Genomic DNA, 16,089 nt, shown 5'->3' with positions numbered 1-16,089 from the left:
AATTAATTTTTTTTAAATCGAGCATTTGTGTTATTTATAGTAATAAATTTTATCAATTTAGTACTTGTATTTTTACTACACAAGCCTAACCGTTTCTCAGCTTTCAACCAACACGATTTTCTCCACTATTCTCTAACATTTGGTTTGCTTAGAGAGTGAGCTTCAATTAAACGAACCGAAAACACTAAAAATTTTTAATTTCTCATTGGAGAAAGTTGAATCTCTATAGGCAAAAAACCTCACTCAAGTCCTTAAGAGAGTAGAATTATTCAGGGACAATAAATCTCACTATTTTCTGGCAGAAAATCTACACTCAATATCTATTATGTCTAGCTTACCCCATAGTCCTTTTTACGAGAAAAATTAAAAGAGTTCTACTTAAACAAGAGGAAGCAAAATAGTAATATTTTAATAAAAAACACTAACTCCCACTAAGAGTCGTTAAAGTGCATGGTACAACCTTCAGGGATACCTAAAGGTGTCACCCATCATATATAGATGGGTTTTATCAAGCCTTTTATATATTTGGGACAATTATGTGTTGTTTGCTCTTTAAATCAACTTATTTAATTTACTCAATCCAATAACTAGTTTTCTATTTTCAAAATATTAGTTATTTAAAATAAATTTAATTAATTCACTCAATTAAATTATTTTCTCAACCCAAATCTAATTCTATTAAAGTTATGGCGATCACTTTACCATACTAGAATATATGAGTAAATAAATTTAATTGTCTTGTTCTGTAAAATTGTGATAACTAATTAATTTAATTTCCATTTTGAACTTCAATTATTTAATTACAATCAATTAAATAAATAATAATTAAATTAACCACTAAGTCATTTTTCAGTTAAATTGCCATGAGAAAAGCATTTATAATATCCAACTGATGCATATCCTAATGGTACATCACAGCAAGAGAAATCAACAAATGAAGGGAAGCAACTTTAGTAATAGGGGAAAAAGTCTTTCCGTAATCGAGACTAGGAATTTATGTATACCTTTGTGTAACGAAACGAGCCTTTAGTCGTTCGGTCTTGCCATCAAAACTAGTTTTCACTGTGCATACCCATCGACAACCAACCACAATTTTTCTTGGCAATAGTGCAACAAGATCCCATATATGACTAGCATGAAGGGAATTCATCCCATCAACTATAGCTTGTTGTCATCTTGGATTTGCCTTTGCTACACTAACAGTTTTAGGAATAAATACATTGGACAAAGATGAAGTGAAGGCATAATACGAGGGTGATAAATGGTGATAGCTTAAAAAATTATAAATAGGATAAGGGTTATGAGAAGAACGAATATATTTTCAAAGGGTAATATGTTCATCAATTTGACACACAATCGGAGATGAAGAATATGGTAGTTTAAGAGATGAGTCAATTGGAACATATTCTTATTCTATAATTGTAAGAGGATTGTTTGAAGGGTGTAAGGTTGATCTTCTAGAGTGAACTTGTAGGGTTTTTGAAGAATGTGCTATATTTGGGATGGGAAAAGTAGGAATTGGAAGAGTTTCTTTTACTTCTTTTTGATCAAGAAATTGAAAGAGAAATAAGAAGAGGCTTCAAATAAAATGACATTAGCATAAACAAAGTATTTATTAGTAGTAGGACCATAATATTTGTATCCTTTTTAGTTTGTCGACTACATAAATCTTTGGTAGAAATACCAAATTGATTACGAATTTCAGCATAAGAAACAACTAAGTGAAATGAGAATAATCATCAACAAAAGTAACAAAGAATCTCAACGTTAAACTAACACAACTAGGACCCAAAATATTTGAATAAATAATGCTAAAAAAAAGATCTATAATTTATTTTCTTTGGAAACGAAGCCAAGCGTACATGAACCAAACTCGAAAGAAGACATTTTTTAATACCAAAAACTATCTTTTGAAGCTTGGAAAAACTTAGATGACCCAGACAACTATGAAGAAGATCAACGAAAGAAGCAAAAGTAAAGGTAATAGCAGGACAAGAAAGGTAGTATAATCCATTTGATTCATCATTCACCAATCATCTTCCCTAAACTCCGATCCTACACAAAAACAGTTTAGGAGTATAAAATGACTTGGAAGTTAAGTTGCTTAGAAAGTTTACTAATGGAAATCAAGTTATAAAGGCACTCTTAAGCATATAAACCTGATATTAAAGGAAAATAGGAGATAGGAGATATTTTTCCAACACATTTAATCAATGTTTGAGATCCATTAGTTAAGTCATGGTAGTGGAAGAAACAAAAGAAGAGGTAAAGGTAGAAAATATATTTTTGTTACCATAGATATGATTGGAAGTGTAACACTTCGATATCTGACTCGATCATCGAATCTGAGATATGATATGTCAAATTCGTTGTCAGAGCAACCAAAGTAATATCACAAACAAATAACGTAATTTAATTATTTAAATCAACCAATATATGCATCCCAATTGCTCAATTCTATTCATCATTTCCCTACCAATTCAAGCACTAATAATTTATTCATACCAATTGTAACACCCCTTACCCGAGACCGTTTCCGGAGTCGAGCACGAGGCATTACTTAGCTTATCTTACCAATTCGGAGCATAAAAACTAGGTTTGAAAATTTATTTCATTATTCGCAGCAAATCTGTCCAATCGCGCAGCAGTTACTAAATTAATTATAACTTGAGCTACAGAACTCTAAATTTAATTTCGTAAATTTTCCCTGAAACTAGACTCATATATCTACTCACCATAAAATTTTTAGAATTTTTGATTCAGCAAATTAGTACAGTTTATTAGTTAAAGTCTCCCCTGTTTCACCACCTGACTGCCCTGACCTCTAGTCACTAAAAATAAGTTTTCTCACTGTAGGATTTTCATATGAAGTTCTTACTTGTTTCTACAGAAAATAGACTCATTAAGAAATCTAAGCATGTAAATTTCAACTCATAACCATTTTTGTACAATTTGTAATTATTTCTAAACTCAGAACAGGGGACTCCAAAAACAGTTCTGACCCTATCTTACTAAAATTCACATATCTTAAAATATAAATTTCCTTTTTCTACACCGTTATTTTTCCATGAAAATAGACTCAACAAGCTTTAATTCCATATATCATTAACCCTCTAATTCATTTTATACTATCTTGGGTGATTTTCAAATTCACGTCACTGTGCTGCCTGAATTCTGTTTCTTTGCAAAATTTTATCCTTTCATGATTTCCATGCATAATTTATCACCTAATCTTTCATAACAACAAACACCTTCATCCTTAATCATTTTAATAACCATACATCATCAAATACTTACACATCACTCATTAGCAAAATCATCATTACAAACATACAAAATAACTAAATCCCTATACATGCCATAACTCAAACGTGTTTCGATATAAAATACCGAGCAGTTGTAGTTGATAGTGTGGACGATCTCCGACTTCTTTAGGATCCTTGAAGTAGCTTTGCAATACTATAAGAGAAAGAGAAATAAAAGAAGTAAGCATAAAGCTTAGTAAGTTTACTAGCAAATAAATAACAATATTTAACTTAAATAATTAAACTCAATGTCTATATCTCTAGTTTACTCTTTAGTTAATCTCATACTAGTTCTCTTACTTGATTACTTAGAATACTTGTGTGCATAACTTACTCAATCCTTGCTGCATCGTTGAACATCAATTGATAGTATAATAAGTTCTTAAGTCTTACAACTTACTTGAGCTTGCCATTTATGCTTTAAACTGAACTTTCATGAACATGATTCGTTTACAAGCCCGTTGAGCTACATTGGAATAATAAGGATACTCGGGTCTCTTCTGATAATAACATGCCAAAGCCATGTCCCAGACATGGTCTTATAGGGGACCTCTCATCTCGGTGCCAACGCCATGTCCCAGACATGGTCTTACATGGGACCTCTCGTCTCGGTGCCCATGCCATGTCCCAGACATGGTCTTACAGGGGACCTCTCATGATCTTAAGGATGCCAATGCCATGTCCCAGACATGGTCTTACATGATTCGTATCCAGTACCATCATTATGTATCAACGGGACTTTTAAATTTTAATTCTCTATCATTTCATGCTTGGATCATCATCAAATAAATTCATAAAATAAATTCATAATTGCTGGAAATTAACAGCATTAATAATAAATATTGAAATATTGCATTTATTTACCGTAAACTTACCTCGGTACCAATTATAGCCAAATTCACCAACTTAGTCTTCAACTTTATTCTTCCCTTTGTCTAACCTCGAGTTTCGTACTTCTTGATCTAAAATAGTAAATTTAACTTATTTAATAATCACATTCATCAAAACAGCCCTCGACTCTAACTTTTTCAAAATTACAATTTTGCCCCTAAACTTTTACATAATTACATTTTTGCCCCAAGGCTCGGAAATTAAACTTCATCTCTTATTCTTATGTTTTATAACATTCTGAACATTTTTCCCTTCTATGGCAACATCAAATTCCCACTCTAACATGTACTTATGAACATTAGGTATTTTTACCGATTATGTCGTTTTACTCGTTTTCACTTAAAATCGCTTAGCAAAAGTTGTTTAACATAATTTCTAGCTTCATATTCTATCATAAAACATCAAAATAAACACTTTTCACCTATGGGTATTTTTCCAAATATAAACCCTAGGTTAAATTATTGCTAGAATAAGCTAAATTAAGCTACCGGGATCTCAAAAACGTAAAGAACATTAAAAACGGGGCTTGGGATCACTTACTATGGAGCTTGGAAGCTTGAAAACCCTAACTATGGCTTCCCCCCTTGCTGATTTCGTTCATATGAAGAAGATGATGATTTTTGTCATCTTTTTCCCTTTTAATTCATTTTAATTACTAGATTACCAAATTGCCCCTAACTTAAAAATTTTCTATGTCACTTATCTCATGTCCATTTTTGTCTACCAAGTTACCAATGGTATAATTACCATATAAGGACCTCCAATTTAAAGTTTCATAACAATTGGACACCTCTAACATGTAGAACTCAACTTTTGCACTTTTTACAATTTAGTCCTTTTGACTAAATTGAGTGCCCAAACGTCGAAATTTTCGAACGAAATTTTCAAAAAATCATTTTGTGAAATTGTAGACCATAAAAATATAAGAAAAATAAAATTTTTCTCATCGGATTTGTGGTTCCGAAACCACTGTTCCGATAACCTCAAATTTGGGCCATTACACCAATTCAAATTCCATTCAAACATATTTACAAGTTACTCTCATTTACCTATTCAACCTTCGATAACATAACAAACATAATCAACCATACCATTTTAAAATAAACATCAACAATTCACAACATGCATCAATGCTAACTTTGCACACACTTTATAGGCCTTCCAACCATTTTTCAAATCATACCTATAGCATCAAGGTACCAACCATTATCACATATATCAAAATTTGCACAAGGTACAATTATCCTTCCCATTATCAACACTTCAATCTATAAAACATACTTACTAAATTCACACATCAAGATCATTATTACATATATATTTATACATGATTCACACCATTATCAAATCGCATTATATATAAACAAAGTCTATCACATATCAATTCATCCTTCAATTTATTAAGACATAGATAAAATACTCTCTTAGGTACATGCCCTTAACTGACAAAAAGAAATTCACCGAGATTGTTGAGTTCAGGATTCTTGATAGATGTTGAAATTCGATGCTCAATATTCCGAATAACTCCTAATCTGCGCACGAAAAACAAAACTGTACATTGAAACTCAGTTGTATTTCTATAACTAATATTATAACATAACATAATTATGCAAAGACATAAATAAAAAATCAAAGGTTCATATGCAAATTTATATGCCAAATTATACCATTTCTTCATATTCATTAACTCAATCATATTCAATTTGCTATCATAAGAACATAAATCATTTCACATCGCATTTGAAGTCACACCGAATGGTTGTCACATTTTCATTTCAAATTCCTGACCTTGTAAGTCCAATAAACATAGTCAATTGTCATTTCAATTCAATGCTACCATTTCATCAATCAATCATCAATTCATAAATGTAACATCATGATTCATCTCAATACGAATTTAATTTCACATTTATAACAATACACAATATTTCTAAATCTATTCAATTTAATCTTCATCACAAACAATCAATCAAATTGAATCAATTTCACTCAATTTATCATTTCTAACTCACCTGATGATATTATCATGCAAATTAGTTCATAAATGCATCAATTGAAGTGATTAAAGTTATAGAAATACAAATTGTAAACTCTGAGCTACTCGTTGACGACTTTATCTATTCCCTTCTTTTTTGAAGAATCTGGGTTAACGTTAGCTACGGGTTAACATAAACACAGAAAACCATCAATACACAATCAATTTCACACTCAATTTCAAATTTATACGGATTTTACATTTTATTCAATTTAGTCCCTAAAACCGAGACTAACATAACTATCAATTTAGAACACAAATTTTCAATTTGATTTCATTATAGTCTATTGAGGACCTCTTATTTCTCATTTCTATAACAAGTTTCACAATTTATGCATTTTAGTCCCTAATGTAAAAAATCATCAATTAACTTCACAATTTAGTCTCTTTTTTTCCACCTATAAGCTTAAAATCTATTTATTTAATACCTAAAATTTCAAGAAATTATCAATGATAACTTTTTAAAATTTTAACAGTTTAATGAATTGAGACATGGGTTAGCTAGATTAAGATCCCACAATTTCAAAAACATAAAAATTATAAGAAAATGACTAAATTGCACTAACTAATTAAAGCTTCAAAATTCAAAATCCCATGGCCGAAAGTTCCTTCTCCCTCACTTGTATTTTTGGTGGAAAATGAAAAAGATGGAGCTTCTTTATCTTTCTCCCCACTTTTATTTGTTTTCATTTCAATTGTTTAATTTATTTTTTGTTTTATTTTGTTTTATTAAAATTTTAATGAGATAAGCCAACTTATCTTCCACCATACATATTAAATGGTATAATTTTCATTTAATCCTTGATCCATGTTTCTAATTTAAAAACCTATAGTAAATGAAATTTTAGCGCTTTTAAAATTTAATCCATGTACCTTAATTAATCACTAATTCAGAAAAAATTACATATCCAAAATTCAATTCTCCTATAATACAACTCCGTAAATAATATTTAATAAAAATATTTACAGTCTCAGTTCATATAAATAAGGTCCCAAAACTGTATTTTTCGACATCATTGACTTTTGAGCCGTTACAAAAAGCACATAAGTCAAATATTTAAGGTCCATTTGAAGAAGACTAAGTTAGACCAACAAAAGAATTACTTGGTTGAGCAACAGAAGCAACGGTAGATGATGTTGACGAGAAGCCTAAAACTGTAAATACTCATCATAATTCAATCTAGACAACATAGTAAATTTAACACATTGAGTATTAGCAGGTGGAAGAGTAAGAAACTCACCTCCTTAATCTTGGCTAAATGTGAGTTGGTCGATTGTTGTGAGAGGGTTTCCCATGTAGAGCCCAACAAGTGTCACGTATGTGACACTTTTCTCACAGTAAGTACAATGAGTTTTATAGACCCTTTTCCTCAACTTTTTTTATTATCACATTGCGGGTCATTTTTTGAGCCACTAATAAAGATTATTCTTCCTCTAATTTAGCCTAATTTGAAGATATGCAAAGTAGTCAAGCAGTCACTCGTCAAGAGTAGGAATGGTTGGGCTGGTAAGAATATGATCTCTCATTAGAGCTAAATTCTTTCGCAGTCCAATCAAAGAAAGCACCATAAAGAATTTCTCCATTTGTTTCTCCTAATCCGTAAAGTTCTCAGTAAGAGGCATAAAAATATTAAACTCATCCTTCCAATATTCAACCTAAACCAAATGACTGGACATATCTTGCTGATTTTGCCATAGATGGACAAGACTGGAAACAACTTTGTAGATGCGTGGAATATCATTAGGATATAGGTTCTTGGCCTTAGCCCAAACTTCGTAACAAGTTTTGCAAGACTGAAACAAAGTAAGTAACTTTGGCTTGAACGAATGCCACAGCATGCTGCATAATTGGGCATCAAGTTTAGCCCAATAATCTTTTCCCATTTCTTCAACGACAATAACTTTTTTTCAAAATAGTCTTTATAGCCTTGCCCTATAAACCACAATTCCACAAAAGCAATCTAAGTAACATAATTATTGCTACCTTAGGGATTGACGGTAGTAATAGTAGAGAATTGGAGAGCACTAATGTTACATCCCTAACCCATATCCGTCGTCGAAACAGGGTTACGGGGCATTACTAAAATTTACAAATCAAACATAGACAGTTCATAACATTTAACATTCATATCAAAAATCAATCATATTGTCCCTTATATGAGCCATCGAGGCTGTAACAGCCCGATTTTAGCTCAATCGGAATAGTGATTATGAAACCACAAATCTAAAGTCATAAAAATTATTTTAATATTATTTCTGGTGTTTACAGTATGTGAATTAAAATGTGTAAAAATTTCGTGTGAAAATTTTATCGCTTGTGTGCTCAATTTGATAAAAGGGTTTCACCGCATAAAATGCAAAAGTTGCATGCTATTTGTTAAAGTGCTTAAATGATGATGATTGAGTAATATGAAATCCTCATTATGCAATAAGACCTTTCTTGATGATGATGGACAATAATAACCTTATAATAAGATTTTTGCATGTTATTTCATTAATGGCATTTAGGTAATTTGGGAATTAAATTAATAAAACAAAACAAAACAAATTTTTCATCACCATTGCCAAAAAACAAAAGAAAAAGAAATGTTTGAAGCTTCATTAAGTTCGGCACCTGTATAGCTAGATTAAGGTATGTTCTTTGCTCGGTTTTTTATAATTTTTATGTTTTTGAGATCGTTGCTTTGAATACTAGCTGGCCCAAGCTTGAATTTTTGAATTTGTTGTGGATTTTGTGATTTGCCATTGATGAGAGCTTGTTTTTTGATGATGAAAAATAAATTCTTCTTGATAGATTATTATGTTTAATTAAGTGATTTTTAGTAAAAATGTGTATTAATGATTAAATTACAAATTTTGTAAATTCAAGGGTCAAAATGTAAAATAAATTAAATATATGGGCTTATATGAACCAATGGAATATTTTTCCAAGCTTAGGTGTGGTAAAATTCTGAATATTTTGTGTTTTGTGAATTAGGGACTAAATTGTGAAAAATGTGAAATGTTAGGGGCTAAAATGAAATTTTCCCATTTATGTATTTTTGAATGAATTTGAATAAATATATGATTAAATAAATTAAATTTGTATTGAATTAGATCAAGAAAAGAATAAATCGGATTTAGATCGGGGGAAATCAAAAGTTGTCGAATAGTCATCCCGTTCCATTCGTCTTCGTCCAAGGTAAGTTCGTAAGTGAATAAATGATGCTAAATTGAATGTATTTATTGTATACATAGCTGAATTGAATTGTATATAGGTATAACTATATTACCAAATTAAATTTAGCATAGATTAATTAGTTACGAGCTTAATTCGATTGATTTACGACATCCAAAAGCTGTTCGAACCACAGGAAATCAGATATGTGATATCATGTAAGACCACGTCTAGGACGTTGGCATCGATTTTAGATTTACGTGTAAGACAATGTCGGAGACATTGGCATCGTATATGATTACATGTAAGACCCTATCTGGGACAATGGATCGTTATTTGATTACATGTAAGACCACGTCTAGGACGTTGTCATTGTACGAGCTTTTTGAACTATCCGAGTATCCTTTTTGATTTTGAATGGTACAAAGGGAAATGATACGGCAAAAACTGAATGTGAATTCAAATTAAATGGTTCATGTATGTTTGAGTTATATGAAATTGGGAAGTAAAGGTAAGTAGTGTGGTATAACATAAAAGTATGAACTAATCACTTGAATATAAATTATATATATTCTTTGAAAAAAATTATTTGCTTATGACTTACTAAGCTATTTAGCTTACTCTGTGTGTGTTTGTTCGTTCATTATTTTATAGATTTTAGAATCTAGTTACGAGCTCAAGGATTGTCAAGAAAGTCCATCACACTATCGATCTCTATTTCGGTATTTTAAAAGCTTGAAACTTTGAACATATGGCATGTATAGGCTAGTATTTGTTTTGGTTAGTCTTGAGACTTGTATATATTTAGCCATGCGAAAATGACTCAATCTTTATGCTAAAGCTCTAATGTTTAAGTAATTTTTTATCATGAAACATGCGCGTGGAAATCTTGATGTATAAATGTGTTTTGATTGTTAATGAAGTTTATGTTATGTATTTTCGGTAATGGTGTATATTATGTGGTGTGTTAGTATTTGATTTTGGTATGAAGTAATGATATATAGATATGTGACTTATGATTAGTTCACTTTGGTATTTGCTTATTACTTGAGTTTATTATAGAAAAATGTTCCATTGTATATATGCTTGTGTGGTTTTAAAGTATGATTCGGTAACGAATGATTACAAGCTTGGTTTATAATCGGCTATGAAAGTGCTCACTTTAAATATGTGTTTAAGGTATATGAAACATAGGTCAAGTAATGGTTATGTCACTATTTTTTATTGATTATTTAGATGTGAATGGTGATAGTAAATTATGGATATGTTTTATGGTGGTTTGGTTTGATCATAAGAGTTTGAATTTGTGGACTGAATATATGAAAAATGAAACGGTTGAAGATATGTTATTTGGTTGATTGTTTTGGTATGAATCTAAAAGGTAAATGATGATTATGAATTTGGCATGTTCTGGGTAGATTAAATGGATAGTTAAAAGTATCAAAATAATGTTAATATTATAATAGGTATGTGCATATGTGTGCTTGTAAATTTAGTTTAGATATATGGTTTATTTTGGTAAGCCTAAGATCTTTATAACGATGTGATCGAATCAATGAACTAGTTTAAGTTATTAAGCTTATTTCTGAGTATATATGTCTATGATGTTTGTTATATGATTTGGTATGGAATAATGATAAGCATAATGTACATTTGACCAGGATGTTCTTATTTTAAAGTATGTTTGTGGCATATGATATGGGATGGAATGGTATGAAATTTTTGTCTATATTTGGTGATTGAATTTATGACCATTTAGATAGATAACAATGTTAGTTAACGGTTATAAACGACTTGTTATAAGTAAAATAAATGCTTGCTAACGTTAAGATCATGTGTATTTGGTTATAAATTTGGCTTGTGATGGTTAGAAATAAACATGATTTCTAATGACAAGGTTAGATTAATATTGAATGGTAAAATGGTTGTGTTACTTTTAAGTTTAAATTTAATAGCCGTAATAGGTAATAAGTGAATTGGTTGTGTGAGTGCAAATTTTTGACATGATAATTAGCATGCAAATGGATGTATTATGATTGTATTTTGTGCTTTTATTATGGTTTATAGTGATAGGCTAAAATGCGCATAATATATGTTACGTTAGAAATATGTTCGGATATATGGTAATGACATTAAGGTTACATATATGTTTGAATGCCTTTATGTATGCACAGGGAAATTATCATCTATTAAGATTATTTAAAATTTGATTATTTGAATGATTAAAAGGAAATGTACTTATGATTTGTATAATTGGGTTTATATTACCTTAAACGTGAATAGTAATGAATGACTCTCTTAAGTTGTGTGCTGTTCGTAATGCCTCGTAACCCTAATCCGAATACGGATATGGATTAGGGGTGTTACAGAGGCCCAAAATACACATTAGAAATAAGTCGGGACTAAACCAGGTGCTGAGAAAATTTTTCAAAAACATCAAAATTTTTCCAAGGGGCAGGGGACACACGCTCGTGTCTCTTTCCATGTGGACGAAAATAGGTCATTTTCCAAGCCACATTTCTCACCCATTTTGATTTCAACCTAAACACATCAATTTGCACACTCATAAGCCATAACAAGACTTTCAATCCAAGCCAAAATCAACCTTAATACATAACATATCATCACATATGTTCAATAATCCAAAGTTACCAAAATAATCATACACACATATATGCATATTTTACTAATTATACTATCTCAAACCACTCATCAATATACCTATGTGATTTCCATCATTCCTCCATTTCAAATACACATCAAACATGTTAAGGCCTTATATATATACATATCAAGATGTACCAATCATAAGCCATACCAATGGCTAATTTCGACCAAACACATACATGCCATCATTGGCCAAATTTAGACTATACATGCCATTATAACCAAAATTTAGTTTGTTATATATATATCGAAATGAGCTGATGGATAGTGTGAGATATCTCCGCCAAGCTTCCAACCCAACGAGCTTCCGAATTACTATAAAACAGGGAAAATAAAACAGAGTAAACATTTAATGCCTAGTAAGTTCATATAACATGGAACTTAACTTACCATTATTTTACAAATAAGGTAAGCATACAATACATATTCCAAACAACTTGGCCAAAAGCCTAAACACATATCATTAACAATCATGTTAGTCATGTATTTCATATGAATATCAGAAACATGTATGAGCTCACAATAATCAATTTTCTATATTCATACACTTTCCTTATCATGTGTCCTTGTAATAAGCACAACAATATCCATGTATTAAAATCATATTTTCGTAATAATTCGTCTCGAATCCATATTGTCTCATATCAGAACTTTGCCCGTTGAACCATTTAAAATATCATTGGATACACGGGTAGTACAAATGAAGTGTACAAATCTGTAATCTGTCAATTCATATATAGGCATGTTCATGCGAGCATATAAATGGGAAGCTCTTTCGAGCCATGAAATAGGAAGCTCATGTGATCCATGTAACGGGAAGCTCATAAGAGCCTTAATCGGAAAGCTTATGTGAGCCATTATCGAGAAACTCCAGAAAGCCATTAATCAGGAAGCTTATGCGAGCCATAAATGGAAAGTTCAAGAGAGTCAATTACCGGGAAGCTCGTGAGAGCCAAATATCGAGACTCTCATAAGAGCTGTGGTGTGTCCGCAACACATGCAAGATCACAACCAATTCGGGAACCCTAATGACATGTCATTTGTATCCTTCAAATTTTTAAGTTTCAAATGGGACTCAGTACTTGTCGAATATGCGGTCGATATTATACATGGCATTTTACACAAATCACACACAATAATATTCAATTTAAAACATATAAATATACCATTTAATTACACAAACTTACCTCGACAAGTGTTCGTGTACGCAAAAGTTATTAATCCGATACTCTCTTTTCCTCGATCTAACACCGTATCAGGTTTACCCAGATCTATACGAAAGAATTTAGCTCAATTTAATACAATTCACATTCAATTCAGTCCAATACACATTTTTGGCAAAATCATTATTTTGCCCTATACTTTTAATTAATTATGATTTTGCCCCTAGGCTTGGAAAATGAAATTCATACAATTTAATCCTTATTCCAAGCCTAGCCAAATTTCATATATTTCAATAGCAGCCAATGTATTTCATGATATTTAGAATTTTCTATGAATATTTCATTTTTACAATTTAGTCCCTAAATCACAATTTCATCAGAATTCACTTTATAAAATACTTTTAAATATCCATCAACATCTCAAATTAATCATTTAATAACTAAAATCATATAAAATTATCAATGGAAACTTCCAAAATTTTCAATAAAATCAAAAACTTAGGTAAGATGTAGTTGAACCTAATTGTAACAAACTCAAAAACATAAAAATTACAAGAAATGGGTAAGAATTGAACTCACATGAAACCAAACTATGAAGGACCAGCTTAACCCTTTCTCCTATGGCTGTTCTTGGCCGAATTTTTATGAAGAAATGTTTAGAAAATCTTTTAATTCCAATTTGTTTGTTTTTAATTTCAATTTATTTACTATTTTTCCATTAATGGCTTTATTTTATTATTCTTTCTTACTTATGCCACCTCATCCATCAATTTAGGCATAATTGTTCCTTAAGTCCTCCCTCATTTATTAATCAAGCCATTTAATCACGTAATTTTTATAATTAGTAAGTTTTGCACCTTTTTCAATTTAGTTCTTTTTATCAAATTAAACATGTAATCAGTAAAATTTCTTAACGAAATTTTCATATGATATTCCTATCATACTATAGACTATAAAATAATATTAAAATTTTCTTTCTTTCAAACTCGGATTTGTGGTCTCGAAACCACTATTCTGATTTCATTTAAAACGAGCTGTTATAAATGAGAAGATGGCTTTAGTAAAAGTTGAAGGATCCATAGAAAGGGAGAAAGAAAATTAATTAAAAATAGAAATTATGGTTAAGTTTGTATGTAGGTGGCAGCACCGTAGGTGAATGGACGACTGGAAGAATTATGGAGGAGAACAGTAGTTGGAAGGGTGGCCTACATACTCTCACAAATCAACATATGAGAGTAGGACAAAAAGTAATTTTTGGTGACAATTTTTTGGTCGGAAAGTCAACGAAGGCTAGGCTTCTTAATGATAAGGGCGGTGAGACTTGGTTAGCTCTGATACCATGTGAAATCAAGACAAAGATAAAAAAATAAAAAGAAGGAAATTTGTGACTGTTGTTATAGCCTTAAGAAAAAAAAAAGAAAGGAAGGGACTATAGAGAGGAGAATAAAGAATAATGTTTTGAATATATTTCAATATATGTATAAACTTTAATACATAACCTATATATACTAATAGACATACATATAAGAAGGAAAGTCAAAGATATCAAAGATATTATACACCCTTAATTTTATGCTAGTCAATCTTTAAAATCGCTACACATTAATTATAATATCATATCAATATATCTACAGTCGGTAGAAAGGAATGGCTACTCGAGATTGGTTTTGGGTATATTCTAAGATTTTTCAGTTCTAAAAGTGATGGTTTTCCTTGGGTAGAGATAAATTTTTTTGCGTTTTTTTCCCACATGTTAGGAAAGAGCAATCGGTTTAATCAATCGATTTTTTTCCAAATTGACTTAACTAATTTTAACATGAAAAAATCGATCCAATCGACTTTAATTGAGAAAATCGATCAAATCAAACTAACATTGTTTCGATTAGGTGTTTTTTAGTTAATAAATTTAAACTAAACTTGAACCACAAAGAAAATTATTTTTCCTCAAAAGTATAGAGAAAACCTAGAAAGGACTTCCAATATCCAACCATCCCACAATTGCTTTAAATACCAATAATAAAAAAATAAGACAAACTTGGTGATGCTTGTAAGAAAGAACAAATTAGGGTTTTAACCCACAAGCAAAAAGAAAGAACAAATACAAATTTGGGTTTTTCTCAATTTGCAAGGCGTACCCCCAAGCAAGAAGAAGAAACTTCTCCTAGAGCATTGACAATGATAACTTGGCCCTTGGCAATAGCTCAATTTTAAGTTTTAGGGCTTTTCAATCGTTCTAGGGGAATTTTTTGTTAGAAATGTCGAGATCGGGGATGTTTTGGGGGAAATAGGATGAGCTAGATTGATTATTTGGGTTTTTCTAAAAGTTTTTTTTATTTATTTTTTTATTTTTTAATTGGGTTGTTTAATTAGATTTTTGTGTTTATAGGTGATTGGGTTATTAGGTTGGGTTTATATGGTAATATATTTGTCATATATTATAAAAATTAATATATTTTAAATAATTAAAAAATAATATAAAATGAGTCGGTTTGGTTCCAAGATTCAAAAATTGAGAACTAATCGACAAAATTAATTAAATTGAGGTCAAAATCAATTAATTCATTGCATAGGACTAAATCGAATCCGAAATAATCAATTGTGTCAATTTTTCGGTTAAAACCGAGTATTGCTCTCCCCTACCACAGGTGGCACCAATTGTTGATATAAGATTTTGGTGATAAATGTTACTCAGTGGTTCATGTGGTTGTGCAGACCACCGAGAACACCACTAGTAGTGTTTAGGAAGGTTATGGTGAGATTTGAAAGGCTATAGAGAAAGTTTGGCAAAGATTTAGTAGAAGATTAGAGCCTCTTTAGTAATACGAAGAGCTCATTTAGAGGAGGAAGAGCTTGAAGTGGATCCTGCAACAT

Source organism: Gossypium hirsutum, chromosome D01, assembly GCF_007990345.1.
Source record: "Gossypium hirsutum isolate 1008001.06 chromosome D01, Gossypium_hirsutum_v2.1, whole genome shotgun sequence".
In the NCBI taxonomy this organism is placed as follows: Eukaryota; Viridiplantae; Streptophyta; class Magnoliopsida; order Malvales; family Malvaceae; genus Gossypium; species Gossypium hirsutum.
This window is presented reverse-complemented; position numbering follows the sequence as displayed.